Genomic DNA, 26,311 nt, shown 5'->3' with positions numbered 1-26,311 from the left:
TGCCATGCAAGTGAATGGCAGGCTGTAGACGACATAGTTATTGAGTATTGGTTGCTAAGGGGGGGGGGAGCTCAGTGTGAGAGATGTAACCAAGCATTAGTAGGCAATCCTATGCAAATGAATATAAGGATAGTGAATCCCAATTTTCCCTGCCATGTGAACCATGTCCCTAGAGTGTAAGAGTAGGATTAGGGGAGCATCAGAGTAGTAGATAGGTGACATCATGAGGGTGGTATATATCAAAGACTGTAAGCTTATTGGAGCAGAGTGGCATGTGTTTGCTCTGAGTTACTCAGGACTGGAAGAGGCGTGTCTACAGCTGTCTGAACTGAAACCCAGAAACCGAAGGCGTACACTGTGGCTACAACCTAAGTTTCTTGCAAAGATGCTTACATTGTGTACATGCGTGTGCATGCCTGTAAACCCATGTAAGCTTGTGTGCACGTGTGTGCACCCATGTAAGCCTGTGTAAGGCTGTCTAAGACTGTGTGCATGGATGTGCAACCACCTAAGCCTGTGTAAGCCTGTGTAAGTCTGTGTGCACGCGTGTGCACTTGTATGCGCATGTTTGCACTTGTTTGCGCGGCGCAGCCCCCTGTGGAAACAGAAAAGGGAAAAGGAAGGAAAAGTAGTAGTAGGAAGTTAACCAAGGAGAACTAGCAGAACTGCCAGGTGAAATCAATCAGAATCAACCAATTACACAGGAAGTACACTAGCCCAGCCCAGCACTTAAAACTCTGCAAACAACATTCCCCCATGTTTTACTCAGAAACACTGCAACACTGCAGTATACAAAGAGAAGTGAAAACTTAAAAAGCTTAACTGAGAAAAGAAAATGTTAGGGGCTGCCATTGATATTATAAGGCAACATGTGCAAGATGCTGAGAGTGGTGCCATTGGGGATGTTGCTGAGCAACCCACAGTGAGGAGACGGAGAAAAGTTTACAGACCCAGGGTAACCTACCAGGGGCTACATGAGCTGGAGATTGTGGAGCGCTATAGAGTGGACAGAGAGCTCCTGCAGCAAATTGTTGAGCTGTGCAGGCCACACCTCACACACAGAACCAACAGAGGGGAACCCATCCCAGTGGAAACCAAGGTATGTTTTGGCCTAAGAATACTAGCAACAGGTACCTTCCAGAGACCAACTGGTGATATGATGGGGATTTCACAGGCATCAGCATCCAGGGTACTGCACCAGTTCCTGAATGCCATGTCAGCACATGTTGGTGATCATGTATATTTCCCCAATTCCCGTGAGGTATTGGCCAGCAATATGCATCTCTTCCAGCAAATAGCAGAATACCCTGAGGTAGTGGGTGCAATTGACTGCACGCACATACACATCAAAGCACCAGCCGGTGACCGGGGTAGGGCCTACATCAACCGCAAGGGCTTCCACTCCATCAACTGACAGGTTGTGTGTGATGCCCAGGGCATAATACTGAATGTGTGTGCTGGCTGCCCTGGAAGCTACCATGATTCCCATATCTGGCATCTGATGCAACTGTACCAGACATTTGCCATTGGGGACATCTCTGATGGTCACCTAGTGGGGAATGCTGGATACGCACTGGAGCCATGGCTGATGACACCCATCAGAAATGCACACACACCTGAACAAGAACTCCGTAATGAAGCACACGCACAAACACAAAATGTAATTGAGCGTGTGTTTGGGATGCTCAAGTCATGGTTCCGGTGCCTGGACACATCCAGTGGAGCCTTGCAGTACTCACCAACTACATGTACCCAAATTGTAATGGTATGTGCCATGCTGCACAATATGATCCTGTGAAAATAGCTGCAGCAGGAATAGCATGGGGCAGGGCCAAACAGCCCCCCACCATTGCCAAGGCCTGCACAGGCACAGCATGACTCAGAGGAGGAACAACCTGAGCCTGCCCCAGTAGGCAGAAGGAGGTGCGCCCAGTATGCCTTGTCCTTGGCAAAGAGGCAGCGCATAGCACATACACTCGCTCAGTAGGAACCCTGGAAATGATACCTCTCTCTGACTCGCACATAAAATAAAAGGGATGCCTAACCTGACACTACCTGTTTCCAAACATGTATAGGGAGTGTAGTATATGCATCTGACATAGGCAGCCCTGCAGCACCACCAGAGGCATGATTGCCATGTTTTAAGCAATATAAAGCAGTGCTAAGCAGCATCTACTGATATTTAGTATATGTAAACAAAATTGACTGTGCTAACTAGTGCAATGTTTGGCAACGTTGAGCAATGTTGGGCAAGGTTGGCCAAAATCGTGCAAAGTTGAGCAAAGTCAGGTAAACATGCTCATATTTGCTTAACTGTTCCTTAAGCAATCTGCTCTACCCAGCATGAAAATAAAAAGTAGTGACAGGGCTCGAACCCAGGATACTGTGCATTATAGTCACAGTACTGATCCACTAAGCCATGATAGCATTTCAGTGGCACAGACACAGAAGGACAATTGTACAGTAATGCAAACACAAAGAAATGCTGTATCATGTCCGTAAAGAGGCATATGGGTAACCTCCCGCACAGGCCTATGCAGACAGAGAACATCAGGCCAGGTGGTGTGATGTGGGTTGTGTAGGCTGTGAAGTCACAATCTAATATACGTGACATTGGACGCTAGGATCTGTAGCACAGTAGTATGCCTCAAGCCAGTATGATAGGCAACAGTACAGACTGAAATGGTGTATGGTACATAGCAGTGCAGGCATAGCAAATGTGTATAAGTGTCAGGTGAACCCTCATCCTATGTACACCCACAGTAACAATCAAGTGTGCCCCTGGGTAGAAATGTACAAAGAATAGCTGTCCCCCCTGTATGTAGAAATGTTGATAAGTCTATGCAAAGTGTCTCATGGAAGCCCTGCAGGCACAGCATGATCCCTGTTGATCTATGACACAAAGGTGACCCCTGCTGTAAAGATACAGCTTGATTTTCCATACACATATAGTATAAATGTCTATACTGGGCGTGCTCACACACTCCAACAAATGTAGTGGATTTCATTCAGCATCACACTGAAAGGTCATACTGGGCATGCTCACACACCTAAAAAATGAAACAAATGTCAGGCAACAACATACTGAAGGGTCATACTGGGCATGCTCACACACATGCCAAATACGGAGGTGATAATAAGGGATCTATGGACAAATGTGGATAGACATCTCTACTTCCAGAAACACATTCACAAAGTTGTCAGAAAATCATGCTATGTGTTCACATAAACTGCCAAGGTCTGTGCATGTAGGTTAAAGGAGGTTCCCAGTACTCAGCAGTCATCAGACCCATCAGAGAGTACCACAACACACCTGCGATGAATCAGACTAGGCACGTTCAACAGCCAGAAAGACCACTGAAGTACCCTAACAAGAGGATTACTGGCCTCAAACAGTTGCCGCATGCAACAAGACTGAATGTAACCCAATCTGTACTCTGTTGCTTACTGTCTACTCAGGAGATCTCTGCCCAACCGACAGGTCCATGTCATGGCTACACTCAGATCTGTACTGATTTACAGCTCAATGGCACTAAATATACAGACCCAACTGATATTGCCAACATCCTGGCAGATAGGATCACTGTTAACTGTACCCTCCTCACACATGAAAGAGCACACCTCTATAATGGAAGACTGCAAAGTTGCTGTCATCATGGCTGAACAGGTAAAAAACACTCTCCAAAGCCAGTATCACAGCAGCCATGGGACCAGATAACTTCACAGGCTGTGTTCCACACAAACCACAGAACGAAGAGGCACCACACTGACGTACCATGTGCAGTCATAGCCTCACCTCATGCTTTGTGCCCATTGAATGGTGCACAGTGATGATTATCCCACTATACAAGGGTGGAGACACCACAGACCCTAGAAATAGCACCCCATTAGCCTGATGAGCCCACTCTCCAAGGCCCTGGAATGTATCATCATACAACATATAAACAATTACATTTGTAATCCCCAAACCCTGGACCGCAACCATGTTGGGTTTGTAAAATGCAGATCATGTCACCTAAACCTGATAGATGACATTGAAGCAGTCAACAGAACCGTCAACAAGGGTAAGGTGGTTCACACAGCCTATGGTGATCCTGCCATGGCTTACAACACCACCCCATACTCTGTAAATATAGATAAACCCACTAAACTAGGTATAAATTGCTATGTCACAAGATGGGTTGCCAGCAGGCTTACTGACAGAACACACACTGTGAAAGTAGCAGACTCCAAGTATGACTTTGGAGCGGTGAAGAGTGCAGTACCACAAGGTCCAGTCCTGTTTAGTATCTACTTCCCTGAAGTAAACTTTAACATGGAAGGTCTGTGGCTACAGAAGTTACCAGAGGACTGCAAACTAGGAGCCATAATTGTAAACACTAAAGATGTGGACATCCTACAAAAGGGCATCACTGAGACAGATGGCTGTTGGCAAAGCCGTGGGCTGTAGCTCAATGGCAAAAGGTGCACTGTCATCCCCTTTGTTCAAACCTCTGTAGCCAAGAACTACAACATAGGCGGTAGTATACTTAACACTGAAAGCGTGACAAGGGACCTTGGGTCACAGGTGTACACTAGACACAAGTGTGATAATCACATCCCCACAGTAGTCAGGAAATCCTGCTATGTGGCACACCTCATCACAAAATGTGTCTCATGCAGGATAGAAGATGACATTGTTCCCCACTACTCATCACTCAGTAGAACTATAATAGAGTACAATGCCACTTTTGCTATGTACCTCACAAGACAACTACAACAACTGTAAAGCCTGCAGCAATACCTCACAAAGAGCATTAGTGGCCAGAAATACATGCCATACACAGACCATCTCAAAATGCTCCATCTGTACTCCCTTGCATATCACCTACTCAGATGTGTTCACTGCCTAACATACAAAGCCTTGTCAAACGCAGAGCTGTTGGACATGCTCCATGTAAAACATTCACAATCCCCCTGACCTTCAGACCCAAAACCACGAGTGAAATACAAAAGGAAGGGGTGTACCCATTTACCATATGGATACCCACACCTTCAGGTTAGTGGCACAGCATGAGGCCTTGGAGACTATGCAAGTGCAACTAAAATTGTGCAAAGATGCTCATCAGATTGTAGCCTGCTACAGATCACCTACCTTGTCACAGGAACCTCACTCAGTATTTCTGAGAACAGTGGAAAATATAGAGGTCCTATCAAACACCATTATATGAGGTGATTACAACTACCCAAACAGTGAGTGTGAGAATTACTTGTGTACAACATCCTTTGCCCAATGTTTCCTAGAGTTTAAAAGCTCTAACACTCTGGAACAGCTGGTCACCATGCCCACTAGAGGTTTGAATCCTCCACATGACACTTGTGTGTAATAACCTTGGAGAGGAAAAACCCTTTTGTAGAGTAGTAGAACACGTTAGAAGTGGTATACTTATCTTTGTCAAGTCTGATGATGTCACCATCTTACACTAGGCACAAAAGGAACCACACCCTCACCTACATTTATTGGCCAGACTCAATCGTACCACAGGGTATGTACCCAAAGAATGGCATACACCAACAGTCATCCAGCCCCACAAAGGGGGTGCCACAACAGAACCCGGAAACCATTGCCCTATACGTCTACTCAGCCTGGTCTACAAAGCTATTGAGCAAATTGTCATCGAACCCATAAACAGTGACATTGGGGACCTCCAGACACTGGACTGTACACAACCCATCCTTGTTAAAGGCAGACCCTGCCTCCTAAACATAGCTGACTTACTACAAACAGCTACCAAGGACATAGATGGAGGTGAAAGTAGTCCACACAGCCCACCTGGACCTCACTAAGGACTTTTTACACCATTCCCCACTCTGTCATCATGGACACGCTTACCAGCCTGAACATCAACAGCTATGTCACAGGATGTGTGGCCAAGTGGCTCACAGATCAAACACACATGTTCAGAGTTGCGGGTGCCATATCCGACTCCAACACAGTCACAGATGGCATCCCACAGGTCCTGGCCCTGGGACCCCCACCTGTTCAGTAGACACTGCTCAGAGGTACAGGCAAGCATGGGAGCTGTATGGCTGAACAGGTTTGCAGATGACTGCTAACTGTGGTCCATAATCGACTCTATGGCTGACACACACATCCTCCAGAAGGGGTTTACAGAGACAGATATCTGGTGTCAAAACAATGCCCCAAGTAGAATGGCAAAGAATGCATAGTCATCCCCTTTGGCTAAATCAAAGTGCAAACAAATTACCACATAGGTGGTACTACAAAAGTCATGAAGGCCCTGGGGGCACAGTTAGATAGTACACTCTTCTTTGATGATCACATGGCCAAAGTGTTTAGACACTCCTTCTATGTAGCTCACCCAATGTCACCTAATGCAACCCACTTTGTCTAGTCTGATGATGTCACCAACCTACAACTATACTTGTGGAAAGTAGAGCTCACAGTAATGTGTATAGCGCATCGTGTAAATGCGTACTCCTGTAGTATCATAAACCAGTTAGGTAGGGGTTTGAATCCTGATAAGTGTGTGTGTGTGATCTCCTTGGAGAGGAGTAACCTTTTTGGAGAGTACTCATACACCTTAAAAGTGGTATACTAATCTTCGTCAGGTCTAATGATGTCACCATCCTTCAAACATACCTGTGGAAAAGAGAGCTCACCGTAATGTGTATAGCACATCATGTAAATGCATACTCCTGTAGTATCATAAACCAGTTAGGTAGGGGTTGAATCCTGCACTTGACAAGTATGTGTGTCTGTTTGTGTGTGATATCCTTGGCGAGAGCAACCTTTTTGGAGTGTACTCATACACCTTAAGAGTGGTATACTAATCTTTGTCAGGTCTGATGATGTCACCATCCTTCAAACATACCTGTGGAAAAGAGAACTCATAGTAATGTGTATAGTGTGTTGTGTAAATGCATACCCCTCTAGTATCATAAACCAATTAGGTAGGGGTTTGAATCCTCCACATGACACTTGTGTGTAATAACCTTGGAGAGGAAAAACCCTTTCGTAGAGTAGTAGAACACCTTACAAGTGGTATACTTATCTTTGTCAAGTCTGGTGATGTCACCATCTTACAAATATACCTGTGGAAAAGAGACATCCCAGTAATGTGTATAGCATGCCGTGTTAATGAGTGCTGCTCTAATATCACAAAGTAGTTAGGTAGGGGGTTTGAATCCCACACTCGGTGAGCGTGTGTGGTCTATGTGTGTGGCACAGTTGGTCAATGTGTAGTGGGTTTTGCTTTTACTACTGTATGACATGTCAGTATGCATTGCACATGAGAGGTATCTGTGTGGCAAATACATATACGCACATGTTACCTCAATTATTGCATGTGTGTGAACCCTGCTGACTCCAAGGCCACAACTGTCATCTTTTCCAGACTGTTCTGCTGCTTCCCAGACATTAGGTCACATCTGTATGCTTGTGACAAGGCCAGCCACTGCAGTGATCCCTGGCCTAGGTCATACATGTCACACACACTCATTACGGTTACTATTGAATTGTGTGAGTGAGGGTTTATGGCCGAGGTATATGTTAGACCAGTTCTAATGCAGCAAAGTCTGTCAATGATGGCTATTCATTATAGGTGTACAACAACCTTTGTGGATATGCATGCAAACCCCTTATTGCTTATGTGATCCACCAAAGTATTTCAAAATACCTTAGGAAATGTGATTATCAAAGGAGAGATGACGTAACACTTGGTTGCATGTACACATCGGTACCCGTTCATCATGTTGGTGGCTACTACCTTTGTGGTACTGTGGGGATACTATGCTCCATAAAGGTGGATGAATATGCTTAGTTTGGATAATAGCTTTACAGCATGGGTTTCACAACAGTTATCTGTCTGTATGGTACCCTTGTGGAGGATGTGTGTGTCATCTGGAGAATGCATTATAGGCCACAGTATGCATTACCAGATGTGGACAAACATACCCCTACTGTGATTGCTTGTACCTAAGAGAGCTATATGCCAGACAGGAGTGGTCTCAGTAATGGGTGCAGGTGAATACCACTGGTTACTGGCATAGTATAGTACCTGAAGGATGCAAATTTTGCTGTGTGTCCTACAGCTGTGTGTCAGTCATGAAGACATCATCTAACAATTGGTTATGGTCAGGCTGTTGAAGTTATGTATACTACCAGAATGCAGAACAATGGCAGATAGTAACAGTATCACGCACAGCACAGTGTCAAACCATGTCATACACACATGTGTAGTCAGGTTCCAAAATGTGTGTAGTACAATGCATACTGGCCACCAATAGAAACTATGTAGTGTTATTGTGTAATACAGAGCATGTCACCGTGCCCATGTGTCCACTATGCATATACATGCAGACAGTGCACCTCCACATTGTTCACAGATGTACACCTGCAAATCTGTGCTACACACATCCCACACATACTGTCCACTCTCTAACACATGCTGCCAATACTACACACATCAGCCAAGTGGCACGTGGGCAGACAATACACTATTTTAACTAACACTGGTGTATACAATACTACAATGGCAATCATAGCTTTAATGCATCATGCCTGCTCAGCTACACCTTCAAGCATATCATTATACTCTACTGCTGACAACATGTTAACATTGCTGTACTGCCATAAAGTCACCCTGTGCATCAGCACCATGGTAGCCTGTTCCTGCATCGATGTTACAGATGACAGGAGGTGGCACAGGTTTCATCATATGCACAGGGTGTGTTGTTGATTTGCCAAGGCCTACAGTGAGCCATCCAATCGATATGTATGTGTGTGTGTGTGTGTGTGTGTGTGTGTGTGTGTGTGTGTGTGAGGGGCAAAAGTATTGCTATGGGCCAATGTTGATGTAATGTGTGCAGGTATGTGTTAGCCCTAGGTGTTTGGTTCATGTGTGTGTGTCTGCATGCACACAGTTCCACCATGTGGCTGCCATATACGGGTATTTGGGGACAGTCACAGACTGTACCTGCCAGGCTTTACAGATCACCATCGCTGGCCATGGATACAGTACCTGTGCCTGGCAGGGGTGCTACTGACACTATCAGGTACTAAACCAGACTGGGTACTATCCCCAGAGGTAGATGGATGTACACTGGACCCAGGTCCCTGCAGGGACTGTCCAGAGCCATGTGCACTTGGTCTTCTAGGACGTTCTATCGACAGCCCACCCCTAACATTGCTGGGGCTGGTACTGGCACTACGGGAGTGCTGTGACTTGTGGGACGTCTGTGGTGACTGCCAGCTGCTGATGTTGCTGGCATACGTCCATGTCGACGACTCAACCATCCAGCACTGTCCTGACACATGGACATTACATTGCGGAGGACATCTAATGTCTCTCCCCAACGTCTATCTGTGACCTCACTGTAATGACAGATAGCACCTGCTAGGTCATGGATACTGTCAATGATGGCGGTGTTGTGTGCCCTTTGTGCCCTTAGTCCCTGTCTGGTGTACCATTCCATATGTGCCTGTGCCTCCATGACAGCCTGGAACATGCGTGACGTTGTCAGACCTGTGGCACATCTGCCAGTGGCATGATGAGCAGCAGTGCTCCATTGAGAATCCCTGGACATCTGCCTATGTGGTACCCTTCCAGATATCTGGGTATGGCTGCTGTGTTGGGATGCATATCCAGCTAATGCATAATGAAATATGTAATCCATTGCAATGACTGTAAAGTCCAGTTACATTATTACCAGTATACCACACTAGTTGTTGATGGAAAACCCCTGCCTACAATATGTGCACTTTCGTGAATATAGGAGGCATACTGCTGTACTAGACTATACATGCTGCTAGATACCCACTTATATCCTGTAACAAACATATGACTGGGGCATGTTACAGGCATACCCACACACACATCAGACATACATACAGGACACAGAGGTATGGCAACCCAGATGAGCTTTATGTGTGTACCATACAGTACTGTGTGTCAGTACTTACAAACTCTTATGCCTGAGGAATGTAATCTATGAGGACTACAGGGAACACACAGAACAGTGTTTCCAAGCAATGTGGACATAAACCATACTGTGCTTTTTAGGCCTACAGCTTCAGGTAGTACTACAGTTCATATAGGGGTTTGATTCACCAGCAGTACCAATCAATGAGCATACATGTACTGCTTTATCCTCCAATGGCACACCCCAGTTAACACAAAGGGACTACATCAGACCGTATGCCATACTGCTTTTTCTGGCTAGCAATAGCATACACATCTTTTGCTGGGTTCAGAGCTAGGACACATAATACCATGACAGAAACAATTTCCCACTAAGCTATCCCACATATACAAAACTGTGACGCATTCACCATCACACTCAGTCAACCTCACATAGCAATTATTGCAACAAGTACATGTGGATGTGTATTGGTTCATAGGTAGGTTATAGGCTATTAGCCCTAGGGCCTATAGAAGCCTAGCCAGACGGTACCCTGGCCTTTGACACCCAAGTAATTTAGTTCCATGTGTCCCTGTCAAGCAGAGCCACAGAGGTGATTCCTGGGGTGTAATTCCTATCTCAAATCCAATCATCAAGACTATTCATGACGGGTGCTACTGAGGAGCTTGTTTGCTATTGCTAGGTAGTTTGTTCCAGAGTATGGGATGTCTCTGAGCTAGGAATATATCCCTCCAGCATGTTCTGTCTATTGTGGTGACAAGGTTTAGGTCCTGAGAGCATGTAGCTCATAGGGATAGTGATCTGTTTACGTGGAGCATGTCCAACAGCTCTAGGTTTGACATAGCTTTGAAAATTAGGCAGGGGTCACCTCTGGGTTGCCGGTATGCAACACAGTGTATGGTGAGATGGTATGCATAAGGCACCTATTTGAGGACAATATTACTCTTTGTGAGATATGTCTGTGGCCTTTCCAGTTGCTGTAGATGTCTTGTGAGGTACATACCAAAAGGGGCATTGTACTCTATAATGGGTTTTGTGAGTGATGAGTAGAGGGGAACACTGACCTCTTTTTTCCTGGATGACACAGCTTTTGTGATGAGGTGTGTCATGTAGACAGATTACATGACTGGGGTGGCACTGTGATTATCAAGGGTGAGACTACTGACCACCTGTGTCCCATGGTCTGTTATCACACTGTCGGTGTTAAGTTGAGTACCACCTATGTAGTAGTTCATGGGTACAAAGATTTTAGCAAAAGGGATGCAGATGTATTTCAGACATTGAGCTTGAGGCCATGGCTTTGTTACCAGGCATTTGTCGCAGTAAATGTGACTCTATCTCTCCCTGCCTCTATACATATATATATATATATATATATATATATTTATATTTATATATATATATATATATATATATATATATGTGTATATATATATATATATATATATATATATATACACATACATATAAACATCCATTGGTGTACATATAGATATACATATAGGCACATATACAGTCCATCTGTCATGGTGGGAATATCAATTATGCGAAGTATGGGAGGTATACAGTTATGTAATGATATTGCACAGTCTTGTGCGAAATGCCTTGAAGGTATTCTCAGCCCATGTGGCTTTAGCAGGCCTCACTGGCTGTGACACTGCAAACCTAACAAATCACACCCACAGCATTTAACCACCACATGTCATATACCAGCAAACAGCCATTGTCCACACTGCTGTACAGAACACAGATGACATGGTTCAGATGTTTGACATTTAATGCTGAGCTACATATATCACATTTATGTCCCACTGCACACAGCTACACACTGATTTGTCCATGGCAGTAGTTATGCAGGGCATCTGTGCATAGATACATACTGCTGCCACATATTGATGTTTCAAAGTATGCAAAGTAGTCTTCAAATACATCTACTACATGCCAGTAAATACATATCTGTTACATACCTTTCCTTTGTATGTGTTTGTAGTTTTCACTTTGCTGTAGCTTTGGCTTTATTTTAGATTTTAAATATCTACATGTCTGTATGTGTTCAGGTGACATTATCAGGTATATGTTGACAGCCCCCTACATTTCTAGCAGCACACTGACATTTCTGGGGAGCAGAATAACAAGCTACTCATGTGCTAGATTAACCTGTACATGCCGGCCATAAACCGACAGTTGAGGACTGTATATATGCTTAACAGCTACTGGCACTCCCTTCATCCACTTTATATGGGCCTACCCATGTGTGGGCTGACTGCGCTTACTACAACAGTACTATTTCTATAATGCAAGGGTACAACAACATATCGAAGAAAGTGACATGGACACACTCCAGGAATTATACCTTTATTTATTACATTACACGCTTTTCTAGTGGCTCTCTCATTTATTTGATATATCCGTGCATGCAGAGGTCTTTTATTCAAGAAATATTATACCTTTATTAATGGGTTACAACACCTTTTCATGCTGTCTCACTTTTTTTATATAACAGTACATGCAGAGAAGTTATTCAACACTCATTATACCTTTATTAATGGGTTACAACACTCTTTTTCAGGCTCTCTCACTTCTTTTATATGACAACACATGCAGAATAATTACTAACCTGCCTGGTGGCGCAGCCTTAGCAGCCTGTCTGCATAGGCTTGCTGATTTGCAGCATGGACACCTGCAGCTGTGAATTAAATGAACGGATATTGAGACATACCTATCCATGACATGGACTACTATAGCAATTCTTACATACTTCATTCCATGGCTACATACTCAGTAGTGGGGCATTTTCCATTTGATGGGCCTCCTGTATCCACTGGTTCAGTCGGTCCTCCTTGTGTTTCTTCAGGTCTGAGAAGTGGTGTCTGACCTGCTCACCAGTCCGAGGGAAGCCTGTGGCACTGGTGAGATCATGTGCTAGACGGTTCCAGGCTTCCGCTTTGTATTCAGTGCCCTGAAACTGGCCCTGCAGGAGTCTTGCATCATGATGATGGATGAGGAGCCAAACCATTATTTTTGACTCCTCAATGCCCCACCGTTGCACTCGAAAATGAGAGCCCTCTCCAACACCGGCCATACTGTCTGCAGATGGGAGCTACAACCAGTTATGGCAATTATTCCCGCCTATGGAGCTTAAATATGCCTCATTTCCCGCACTTATTTGTGATTGGCCGGTTTTGAAAATTCTCAGCTAAAGAGCAAACCTGCTAAGCAATGGGTAAACTTACATTGATATATATGAGTGAGTTGGAAATGCATTCATATTTAAAGCTGTCATGGCATAGTGGTTTAGTGCTGTGATTATGGTGCACAGTATCCCGAGTTCGAGGCCTGCCATTGCTTTTTATTTTACTACTGGCCAGGCAGGCTTGGAGGTGTGGCTGTGTTTAGCCAACTTTGCTCAACTTTGCCCATCGTTGCTTGACATTGCTCTATGTTGCTCTACATTGCTCTACGCTGCCCAACATTGCCCAACATTGCCCGACATTGTGCTAGTTAGCGCGGCGCACAGCTCCACAAGAACATGTTTTGTTTGCGCTAGTTGGTGCGATGCGCAGCTCTGTGCAAAACTATTGTGCTAGTTATAGCAGTGCTAAGCTATGAGCAATTGTACTTAACTGTGCTTAATACTAGTAAACTTTGCTTAGTAGTGCTTCACATTGCTTAAGATACATTACTTATGCATTTATCAGTATGCATGACCATTCCACATGCTTATATATATATATTAAATATCGTTCAGTACCACATGGGCCATTTCAATGCATTTTACCGAGATTTAAAAGGTAAATGTCAGGAATTCTATTTATGCACACATTTCTGACAGCAAATAGGTAGGGCAGTGGCGGGACTCAAACTGGGAATGCCTCCTCTTTGTGCGAGGGCTCTACTACTACTACACTATTGCTATTTGGCTTAATTTGCATATAACTAGTTTATTATCCTCTTCGATGTCTACACTGCTACCTGTAGCTAAGCAATGGGCAAACCCGCATATACACACACAAATACAGGCAGCTATATCAGGAATAATAAAAAAAAAAAAAAAAAAAAAGGAAACCTTTACATTTTAAACTTGTACAGGGATTTCGAATGTGGGGGAGTGTAGTGTTGGGTATGTGGACATTTGAGCGTACTCACTCATTTCAGTTGACATTTTCAGTTTAGGCACTTGCAGGGGCGTGGATATTCGGACTGCTCAGCAGTCTGACACACCCCCTGCACTTGTGCATGCTCCGTGTAAGCCTTAGAGTTGAGTCAGTGCACCCTCATGAATATGCATGATGCCCTGACATCATAGCCTTACACTGCAGTTTCAGTGTAAGACTTAATTAGTCTTACACAGAGGATGAGTGAATCCCGGCCATGGAAAGATGAAAATATGAGCTTTAAGGTGTAATCTTTGACTTTTTGACGTTATTGTAACCAAAGCATCCTGTACCCATATTTCTTCAAATTCAAAAATTTCTTAAACGTATGAAGAGTGAATTGGAAGAATGGCCAGCCATCTCTTTATCAGATTAGATAGGGACAAAATCATCTTGTTAAGTCTTAGGAGGCTCATGCTTATAAACACCACTGGTTCATTGAATGTTATTCTCAGGGAAGTGGCAGCATGAACACATTATTTTCCACGGTGGGTAAATGACTTAAAACATGATTCTTTGTTTCACACATATCACTATCTGAAAGATATACTGATGAAGTGTCTCTATGAACACATTATTTTTTTCTTTCAGTGAAATTTTAATCAGCCCCAGACCAAATGAATAATGCATTCTCTAAACCCAGCCCTTTTAACACCTGGGTATAAAATTTTGTCGGGCTGGAAATGTAGATATCATTACACACTATGAAGCCATTGACCAGGACTTTAGCCACTCTGGGCCTGATAAACCTCATCTCTGTTACAAGTCTGGCAAAGCCTTTGCTAGCACCTTTTTTGGATATATATCATTTATAGAAGCCTTGAAATTCACATTAAGTGCTAAAAGGATAAAACATCTTATCACAGCATCCCTTAACAAACTTACTTAACTTCAGCTGTTAGATGCTTTATATACTTATAATATTGTCATTTATTACTGAACCATGGCAGAGCAAGGATTTTAACTTTCCAGACTTTCAAAAATGCCTCTGTTTGCGAAAAAATAAAACTGGAGGGTTTGTTCTTATCTTTATTAGACTGGAGCTTTTAACCAAATTGCTTTGGGTGATACTTTCGAAAATATTGTTTTTTGATTTATCCTGTACATGCACTCATTTTGCTTAATATTGTCTTTTTTCTACTTTTCCCATCTCACCTAAGCACTGGACTCTAAAGTAAGCAGATGATGTTAAAATTGTAGCTGTTCTCTATTGTGAGGACTGTTTTTATTATTAAACTATTATCTAACTTGAATTTCAAAATGGCTTGAAGATAAGGGTCAAAAACTCAAAAAAGATAAATGCAATGTTATACATTTTGGTTGAATAAGTATCACTAGACTTGTAGTTCTATACACTCACAACTGGAAGTGATTGCTTACGTTTGTAGGTATGTAGTAGGCAATCAGTTTGCAGACCATTTCAAACATACCCAGTAACCCATATTCAGTAGCTCCCTCTAGTTTCCAGGAGGGCAATATATTGTAAACCAGGGGGGTATTTGAGGCTGCCTATCAAATTATCTATGTTAACCATGAAAATGGCAAGAGTATTGCTCTGTTTGACATATAGCTGAAGTTTGTTCCAGAGGTACAGGATATGTTGGACTATGACATGATCATGTCAATGTGTCATATTTATCTGCTGTGGAAGTTTTAGTTCCTTTAAACAGATATCTGAGGAATCATTTACTCTTTCAAGGAAAAGGAGGTCAAAGAGGGTTGAATCTTATATGACTTAAAAGGCTAGACACAGACTCCTGCAAAACACAGAGCTCAGAAATAGGGCTGCCAGTCAGTTCTGATGATTAAGATTGTTGAGTACAGTGATCTTTTTAACTAAAAACTCAGTGGTGAGTGATATATTTAGACAAAAGGATGCCAAAAAGTTGAACAATATTCATTAATGGGTGTCATGAGATATGAATAAAAGAGAATTCATAGGTTTATAGGTTTATAGGAGGTTTCTATGCTATTGGCTCTAGGGCTTTTGTAAGCCTAGCCATGTTATACCTTTGTTCACTTATTGACCAAGTTGTATGGTCTATATTTGCAGAGTGAATCTATGATCAGCACCGACTGCTCTTCTCCAAGAGGGACATAGGTGATACCTCCGGGTAAACTTATGGTCTCCTATCCAGTTGTCTAAGTAACACTTAAATAGGAGCATTGAGGAGCTCTGTTTTACATGAATTGGGAATTTGTTCCAGAGGATTGGCAATCTCTGGGATACATATCTGTCTCTCCAGCATGTCCTGTTAATGTCGAAGGCTAAGTTAAGATCCCTAGAGTGAGCAAATCATATCCCATTTGACTTACAGATGTGCAGCATTTCCATTACAGCAGAGTCTGAGACTGCTCTGTAGGCCAGGCACAAGTCGCTTGTGCAGCCTATAAGATGCAGAGTGCAGTGACAAGGGCTTCAGTCTGTCCATGTAGATCATGTGTTGAAGGCCCTGAATATGCTTTGTAAGAAACCTCTGAGGTCTATCTAGGTACTGCACGTGTCTGGTGAGATACAAGCAGAAGGGAGCGTTGTACTCTATCAGTGGTCTGATGAGTACAGGGGAGTTATAACATCTTTAGCTCTGGATGTGATGACCTTACTTATGAGATGTGCAATGTAGAAGGCTTTCCATAACACTGTGGACACATGTTAATTAAATTTAAGGTTGCTATCAACCAGTGTTCCTAAATGTCTCACCATAGGGTTTGAACTAAGGGGGTACTGTTAATATTGTAATTTGTAGGGACTTCCCCTTTGCTGAAAGGGATGATAATGCTTTTTTGTGTGTTTAGTTTAAGTCTGTGGCTTTGGCTCTCTAAGCCTTTTTTGTTGTATATCAACATCATTGGGGGTCTCAATGACTGCACCCAGTTTGCAGTCCTTGGCAAACTTGGTAAGCCAGAGGCCATTTGTTTACACCCGTGCTTCTGATAGATAAATTCCAAACAGTAGGGGGCCCAGCACAGATCCTTGTGGTACACCACTGGTAACTGGTCTGCTGGTAGAGGTGGAATCCCCAACTTTGACTATATGCATTCAGTTGGCTACCCATTTAGTGACACAAGGGTTACTTCATAGCTGGGTGAGTTTCTCAATCACGCCTGACTGGGGGATTGTGTCAAATGCCTTGGCTAAGTCAGTATAGGCTGTATGTGTTGCTTTGCCTTAATCCAAGGCTTTGATGACATTCTTAATGAAGTCCATGAGGTTTAATAAGCATGATCTACCCTTAATGAAGCCAAATTGGGTTGGGTCAAGTTTGAAGGTCGCCTACATCTTTTTTGATATGGATTCATGATGATTCTTTCTATGGCCTTGCAGATAAGGCTGGTTAGACATATGAGTCTATAGTTCCCAGGGTGGGTTGATGGACCCCCTTTTTGGAAAGGTATTACTATTGCTGTTTTCCACTCTGCTGGGACAAAGCCAGTACTTAGACTGTGGTTGAAGAGAGTGCCAAGTGGTTCCACTAGCTCCTGTTCAGACCATTTAGTAGGCAGCCCAGGATGTTATCTGGTCCCATAGAGACTGTGTTTTTGGCAATGGAGAGTGCGGTTATGACCTACTCTTTGGAGATACTAGGTAGAGGACTGATGACAGGTATGCTTTGGGGTATGTTTGATGGGGACAGGGGGGTGAAGTTTGCACCAAATCTGTCTGCTAGCAGGTTGGCAATGTCCTCAGAGTCAGTATGAGTAGTACCATCCACTATTAGTTCAGCACAAAGCTGGGCCTTCCCTTTTAGATTTCTGATGTAGCTAAATAATGCCTTGTGATTATCCTTTGCTAGTTTAGCTTCATAACTGGCTTTAGAAGACTTTACAAGATATCTTATTTGCTTGTTCAAAATGTAGAAGCTGTCCTACCTCTGCTGAGTCAGTTCCCTCTTGTTCTTAGACATTAGTTTCTTCGTCTTGTTTTATAACCTATTTATGCTTGATATCCAGCAAGGTGTTTTTTTTTTTTTTTTTTTTTGTGAGGACCTTGTTTTGATCCATTCAGGTACAGCAGATTCTATATACTTGTACAGATGTTCATACAGGGCATTTGTGTACACATCTGTATAGGAGTCATTGTTGACAGTGTTAGCACTGGATTTGAAAATATTTATGCCATTGCTTAGGAGACCATAGTTTGCTTTGGAAAAATTTTCCATCCTTTTTGCTCTTGGGTGGGGGTGGGGGGTGTCAGGTATGAGCATTACTTCAGAAGAGACTGATTTATGTTCAGACCTTATCAGGGAGGGTAACACACAGGGCATAGTGCAAGGTCCCCCTATGTTGGTAAATACTAAGTCTAGGACATTCAACCCCCTCATGGAAGTGCAGACTATCTGTTCCAGATCATTTGTATTAACAAAGTCCAGGACCCTTAGTGCGAGTGTGTTTGTGCTCATATATGACTGCCAATCAATGGAAGGATAGCTGAAATCATGCATGACCAAGGTGTTTGGCTGTATAGTGAGTGACTCAAGTAGGTCCAGGTAGGCATAGTGGTTCTCGTGGTTTATGGTGGGGGAACTATAGCTAACAATGATATGGAAGGGGATTTTACCTACAGTTACTTTGACTTGGAGTAGCTCTAGGGAGTCGTACTGTTTGACCAATCTTGAGGTGTATTTATCTTTAATGACGATGAATACTCCTCTGCCTTTGGTCCTTTCACTCTCATTTTGAGGTTTGAATGTCTGGAAGGTATTGTAGCCTTGCATGGTTGGTGTACTCTCTGTAGACTTGAGCCATGTCTCTGTTGCTGCACAGACATCAGCATCTTCCAAGGTAAGGAGTACTTCCATTGAGTGCAGTTTCCGATTTAGACTCCTAGCATTCAGCAGCATAACCTTGAGTTTGCCTCTAGTGGATTTTTTACACCGGGAATTTTATTGTTACAACATTGCGTAAAAAAGGCAGAATGGGGAAGGCAAGTACCTTTGCTAGTTTTGCCTTAGGGGCTTATTGGCTGAGACATTGTTGTGTATTATTATGTTTAATGGATTATGTTGGGTCTGCAGTTTGTGCAGTAGGTTTGCATGTGGGAGATCTCTGATCTTTAGTTAGGCTTCTAGTGAGTGCCTCAGCACATGTGGGTTTATGGCTTGTGAGCTTGTTATGTGCACGAGGTGAAGTGTGTGTGCTGACAATCTGATATCTTGTTTGTTGTTATTTGAGAGAATTGATTCCAAATTCATAAAATAGATACATCTCTCACATGTTGTATTTGCTTGTTTTAGGAGTAATTGGTTGTCAGCATACATGAAGCAATTGCTACATTGCCTCAGGATGCCCATGTCAATCTGACTGGCTGGAGAAATGGTAGGAAACTGTTTATCCATTATGACAGGTATATACTGTATTAACTATCAGAGCCACTTTCATTTGAAATTCACGCTTTCTAGTTTACATCACATACTCAAGGATTATTGGGATTGTCTGAAGAAAATCAAGAAAGAATTATACATTGAGAAACTGATTATGGTTACTATTGACATAAAAGATTTGTTTAGTGTAATACCACATGAAGAGGGGCTTGACCTATTTTATGATTTTCTATGTAGTAACACCAATATAAGTCATGATAGAATACTAGTAGTGGAATTGGTCCTTAATAATAATTACATCATATTTGAGAACCAGTTATTTAAACAAATTACACGTGTAGCAATAGGGGTGGCTTGCATCCCCCCTGTTTGCTAACATAGTATTGGCCCAGTGGTAACTTAGGTATTCACTTTGGATTTTTTCAAGCTTTGTAAATTTTATGGGAGATATTTGGATGACATATTAATATTCTGGAAAGGCAGTGAAGATGAATTACACACATTTTTTGAGTATTTAAACACCAGCACATCCTTTTTAAGCTTCACTATGGAACAACAAAGAGATAAGATTCATTTTTTGGATATTCTTATTATTATAGATGAAGCAAGTCATAACCTCAAAACTATGATTTACAGAAATCCCACATATTCCAATACCCTCTTACATTACCAAAGTGGACATCCTGACTTTCTAAAAAAGTCACTTGTTAAAGGCCAATGTGTATGATTAGTGACACAAACTTTTCATGAGGAAGGGGATACGTTAAGAGTTATTTTACAACAAAGAGGGTACCCCAATTATTTTATTGAACCAATTCTGAATGAGGTCACTAAGAAAAAGGGTAAGTGGACATTTTTTCCATTACTGGGTACAGAAGTATCTGGTATTGTCACTCCTATTACTAACAATTTGGGTGGAGATGCAAGTAGGGCCCAAGAGTTCAATAGGGCCCTTATTTTAACTTACAATCCACTGTTTTATGACATCAAGCACATACTAAACAAGAATTGGTTTATTTTTTGAGGGGACCAGGAATTGTTAAAAAATGTGGGGGAAAAGCCATGTGTAGTTTATAAAAAAGATGCTTGTTTTAAAAATTTGCTTGAGACAAATACAGAGTGTTACAAAACTTATGGAAAAGGGCAGATGACTAAGTGTGGTCATTGTGCAGTGTTTCAACATTTTTGAAACGGACATTTTACATATCCTGAATTATAGTCCAATACATCTGATCCATAGGTTGAATTGTAACAGCACTTTTGTAATTTATGCAGCCTTATGTCAATCCTGTGAAGGATTTTATATAGGCAAGACTAAAAAGGCTTTCAAAGTGCGTGTTTACCAACATATTTATGATATTAAAAAGGCCAATGAAAAAATTGCATTGATATTGCATAGTAGAGAAAACACGGATCATCGTTTTAAATTTATTGCCAGTGACCAAGTTTTCCTAAATAATAGGGAGGTCCACTGGAATTATTTCTTGAATTTAGAGAATGTATGTGGCAGTTGAGATTCAATGCCACCAACCCAACTGGGTTGAATGATATTATTTCCCTCTCTAGTTATTTAAAATGGATGCATGCATAATAAGGGTAGAATGTGAACAATGTATGTGTATATGTGTGTGTGTGTGTGTGTGTGTGTATATATATATATATTCAGCAAAAACATTTTTTGTACATGCTTTTTTGACAATAACGGAATGCTGAACTAGTTTTGGTTTTCCTGTTTGACTTTTTTATGCACATTGGTTAACATGAAGAGCAAACACACCTTTTAATTTTGTCTGTCCTATTATATATTACATCATATTATTTTTTATGTCTTTACATATAACTTTATTTTTTAATTTAAACTGGGTTATAATGTGATTTTGAACTAGATAAGTTTAATTTTACAAAGGAAATTATGGTGGTCATGTGATGGTGCCTGGCCTTAAAAGGAAGTGATGTTGTCATTTTGTGTAATCTGATGAAGTCAACCACTGGGGATGCACAAGCCAGTGCATTTCTTTGTGCCAGTCCCAAGCCCGGATAAATGGGGAGGGTTGCGTCAGGAAGGGTATCCGGCATAAAACTTCACCAAATCATTTCATGCAGACACCAATAAATACTTTAATACCGGATCGGTCGAGGCCCGGGTTAACAACGACCGTCACCAGTACTGTTAGCCAACAGGATGCTGGCGGAAATTGGGCTACTGTTGGACGAAGGAGGAGACAAGGTGGAAGACATGGCTGAATACAGGAAGAGAGGAGAAAGGCTAGGACTGTGGTAGTGAGTGTCAGAACTTTGAATGTTGGCAGTATGACTGGTATAGGGGGAGAGCTAGCTGATATGATGGACAGAAGGTAGGTTGGTATATTGTGTGTGCAAAAGACCAGATGGAAGGTGAGTAAGGCTAGGTGTATCGGAGGTGGGTTCAAATTGTTTTATCATGGTGTGAATGGAAGGACAAATGGCATAGGAGTTATTCTGAAGGAACAGTATACTAATAGTGTTTTGGAGGTGAAAAGAGTGTCGGATAGAGTAATGTTTATGAAGCTGGAAATTGATGGTGTAATGATGAATGTTGTTAGTGCATATGTTCCACAAGTTGGGTGTGCAATGGATGAGAAAGAAAAATTTTGGAGTGAATTGGATGAAGTGGTGATGACTGTACCCAAGGGTGAGAGAGTGGTGATTGGAGCCGATTTCAATGGGCATGTGGGTGAAGGGAACAGAGGGGATGAGGAAGTGATGGGTAGGTATGGTGTTAAACAAAGAAATGTAGAAGGTCAGATGGTAGTGGATTTTGCGAAAAGGATGGACATGGCTGTGGTGAATACGTATTTTAAAAAGAGGGAGGAGCATAGGGTGACATACAAGAGTGGAGGAAGATGCACACAAGTGGATTATATCTTATGTAGGAGGGCCAATTTGAAGGAAATTGGGGACTGTAAAATGGTGACCAGAGAAAGTGTAGTTAGGCAGCATAGGATGGTGGTTTGTAGGATGATGTTGGTGATTAAGAGGAGGAAGAAGAGTGTGAGGGCAGCACCAAGGATCAAATGGTGGAAATTGAAAAAGGGTAATTGTGAGGTGGAGTTCAGGGATGAGTTAAGACAGGCACTGGGTGGCAGTGAAGAGTTACCAAATAGCTGGGTAACTACAGCAGAGCTAGTAAGGGAGATGGCTACAAAGGTGCTTGGTTTCACATATGGACAGAGGAAGGATGACAAGGAGACATGGTGGTGTAATGAAGAAGTACAGGATAGCATACAGAGAAAGATGTTGGCAAACAAGAAGTGGGATTGTCAGAGAGATGAAGAAAGTAGACAGGAGTATAAGGAGATGAGGTGCATGGCAAAGAGAGAGGTGGCGAAGGCTAAGGATAAGGCATATGAAGAGTTGTCTGAAAGGCTGGACACTAAGGAGGGAGAAAAGGACCTGTACTGATTGGCTAGACAGAGGGACCGAGCTAGGAAAGATGTGCAGCAGGTAAAGGTGATAAAGGATAATGAGGGAAACATACTCACAAGCGAGGAGAGTGTGTTGAGAAGATGGAAAGAGTACTTTGAGGGGTTGATGAATGAAGAGAATGAGAGGGAGAGAAGATTGGATGATGTAGGGATAGTGAATCATGAAGTACAATGGATTAGCAAGGAGGAAGTAAGGATAGCTATGAAGAGAATGAAGAATGGAAAGGCTGTTGGCCCAGATGACATCCTGTGGAAGCATGGAGGTGTTTAGGTGAAGTGGCAGTGGAGTTTTTAACCAGATTGTTTAATGAAATCTTGGAAAGTGAGAGGATGCCTGAGGAATGGAGAAAAAGTGTTTTGGTACCGATTTTTAAGAATAAGGGTGATGTGCTGAGCTGTAGTAACTACAGAGGGATTAAACTGATCAATCACAGCATGAAGTTGTGGGAAAGAGTAGTGGAAGCAAGGTTAAGAAGGGACGTGATGACTAGTGATCAGCAGTATGGTTTCATGCCGGGAAAGAGCACTACAGATGCGATGTTTGCTCTGAGAGTGTTGAAAAAAAAGTACAGAGAATGTCAGAAGGAGTTGCATTGTGTTTTTGTAGACTTAAAGAAAGCATATGACAGGGTGCCTAGAGAGGAGTTGTGGTATTGTATGAGGAAGTCAGGAGTGTCAGAGAAGTATGCAAGACTGGTACAGGATATGTACGAAGGTAGTGTGACAGCGGTGAGGTCTGCGGTGGGAGTGACAAATGCATTTAAGGTGGAGGTGGGGTTACATCAAGGATCAGCTCTGAGCCCTTTCTTATTTGCAATGGTGATGGACAGGTTGACAGACGAGATCAGACATGAGTCCCCGTGGACTATGATGTTTGCAGATGACATTGTGATCTGTAGTGAGAGTAGTGAACAGGTGGAGGAGACCCTGGAGAGATGGAGATATGCTCTAGAGGGAAGAGGAATGAAGGTCAGCAGGAGTAAGACAGAATATATGTGTGTGAATGAGAGGGAGGATAGAGGAATGGTGAGGATGCAAGGAGTAGAGGTGGCGAAGGTGGATGAGTTTAAATACTTGGGGTTAATAGTTCAGAGTAACGGTGAGTGTGGAAGAGAGGTGAAGAAGAGAGTACAGGCAGGATGGAGTGGGTGGAGAAGAGTGTCAGGAGTGATTTGTGACAGATGCGTACCTGTAAGAGTGAAAGGGAAGGTCTACAAGAGGGTAGTGAGACCAGCTATGTTATATGGGTTGGAGACAGTGGCATTGACAAAAAGGCAGGAGTTTGAGCTGGATCTGGCAGAATTAAAGATGTTAGGATTTGCACTGGGTGTGACGAGTGTGGACAGAATTAGGAATAGGTATATTAGAGGGTCAGCTCAGGTTGGAAGGTTTGGAGACAAAGCCAGAGAGGCACGATTACGTTGGTTTGGACATGTGCTAAGGAGGGATGCTGAGTATATTGGGAAAAAGATGCTAAGGATGAAGCTACCAGGTAACAGGAAAAGAGGAAGGCCTAAGATAAGGTTTATGGATGTGGTGAGAGAGGACATGCAGGTGGTTGGTGTGACAGTGCAAGATGCAGAGGACAGGAAGAAATGAAAACAGGTGATCTGCTGTGGTGACCCCTAACGGGAACAGCCGAAAGAAGATGATGATGATGAAGTCAAGTGTATTTACTGATGAAAGCACTCATTAATGTTTTCTTCCCTCAGATTTGTGGTGTTTTCTTGTTTAAATTCAAGTTTAGTTCATGTTTTGGTTATTGGTTTGTCCTGTCATGGAAAGTGGTTCACAGAGCAAAGGAGGTACGAGTGGTTCTGTTAATGACTTGGCACATGCCATAGGGAACCTTTCAGCCTTAATAACGGGGCTGACACAACTTATTGGGTTTAGAGCCAAACTCAGCCCTGTTATACTTTTGCGCAATAATAGTGGTGATTCTGGTGGTCTGGGAAATAGAGGATCTCACATTTCACCCTCCTTAATCATCCCTGCACAACGGAGTCTGGTTTGGAACAGCCAATCACAAAATAATGTGAATACGATATCAGGTAGTAGAAGAAGTAGAAGTGAACTTGGTTCAGCCAATTGATTGAGCGGATTTCACTTACAGAGCCTTATAGATTGGGTGAACAAAGGTAATGAACTGGCTTTTAGTAATGCCATACCTATTCCTTCATACAGCACAGTGGAACAGCAGTTAAAGACTTTGGAAACCAAACTTTTTAAGCTAAAAAAATGCAAGTGTATTTACTGACGAAAGCACTCATTAAAGTTTTCTTCCTTCGGATTTGTGGCGTTTTCTTGTTTAAATTCAGCCTTTGTCTTATGTTTGGGCTATTATGATTAGAGTTAGTGTTGTCTGGGAATGGTGGCCCAGGGCTGCGGTGGATATCCCCATCAATAGTAAGGGTGTGGGGCATACTAGCTATGAGCTTTAGAAATATATTTATCAGTTTTTGGTAGTATTTAGTTTTGGTATTAACATATCTGGGTATAACAGGGTGGGTGTTAGCAAGGGTTAAGGAGTTGGTGTCGATGGACATGAATGAGTGGTCAGATTGGTTTGAGAGGATTGAGGTGGTAGGAAGGCATTTGGGATGGTTGAATCCTATATGGGACTGGTTTTCATAGTAGGTGAGGGAATAAAGGGTGATTAGTAAAGGTAGGGTGTAGAGTAGAGGTAGTATTTTAGAAGACTTAGTAAGTATTAGAGACCTAATGAGGGGAATATACTCCTGGCAGGTAGGCAAACTAGGTGCAGTAGTAGGTGGGGAGATAGTGGAAGGGGTGGGTTATAAATGAATTCCTGTTAATGGTTGGAGAAGGAAAGGAGTGTGGCTGAGGTGTTATAAATTCAGAAGTACTGGGGGTGGGTAGGAATAGGCGGCAGGGAGGGGTGGGAAGCAAGCCCAGAGGGTGAGCGGAGCGGGGCTTAACCACACCAGATGAATCCTCAAATCCTGTGATTAAGGTAAGAGGCTTTTCTCTTGCTTTTGTTACTTGCTTTAAATTCTAATCTAGGTTCTGTTTTTTAAACACAGACAGCAACTTTAACAGCACAATTTGGTGGAACATTTTAACATTAGGAGCCTTATTTAAGGGCTGGGAAGTTTGCTGCTGTAGACCCAGTATGACTGAATTAAACAGTTTAAGCAGAAAGACTTTAGAAAAAATAGTAACCTTAGTTAAGTTTGTTATTGAGGGTAGATCAGTGTGGCTATCCATTTTTTTTTTTAAAAAATGCCCAGCTGGATGCAGTCCTTCTAACTGTGCAAGCCTTTTAGGGTGGGAGCCGTGAGAAGAGATAATACCTAATAATAGATATTTAGTGTTAGCTCATTACCACCAGAGGAATCATCAGTGCCTGTGATTAAAGTAAGAGGCTTTTTTCTTGCTTTGTTACTTGCTTTAAATTCTAATCTATGTACTGTTTTTAAACACATAC

The 26,311-nt window shown here is 42.5% G+C and overlaps 1 protein-coding gene across 1 annotated transcript in view; it reads left to right on the top strand.

Moving 5' to 3' along the window:
* The window catches only part of TAFA3 (TAFA chemokine like family member 3), a 1,368,023-nt gene that overhangs the window by 1,298,607 nt on the left and 43,105 nt on the right, over positions 1 to 26,311 (top strand). The gene's annotated exons all lie outside the window — the stretch shown is intronic.

Source organism: Protopterus annectens, chromosome 7.part0, assembly GCF_019279795.1.
Source record: "Protopterus annectens isolate FY-2018-M chromosome 7.part0, PAN1.0, whole genome shotgun sequence".
NCBI classification, from domain to species: domain Eukaryota; kingdom Metazoa; phylum Chordata; order Ceratodontiformes; family Protopteridae; genus Protopterus; species Protopterus annectens.
The sequence above is the reverse complement of the archived record's forward strand: the minus strand, read 5'-3'. Positions and strand labels throughout refer to the sequence as shown.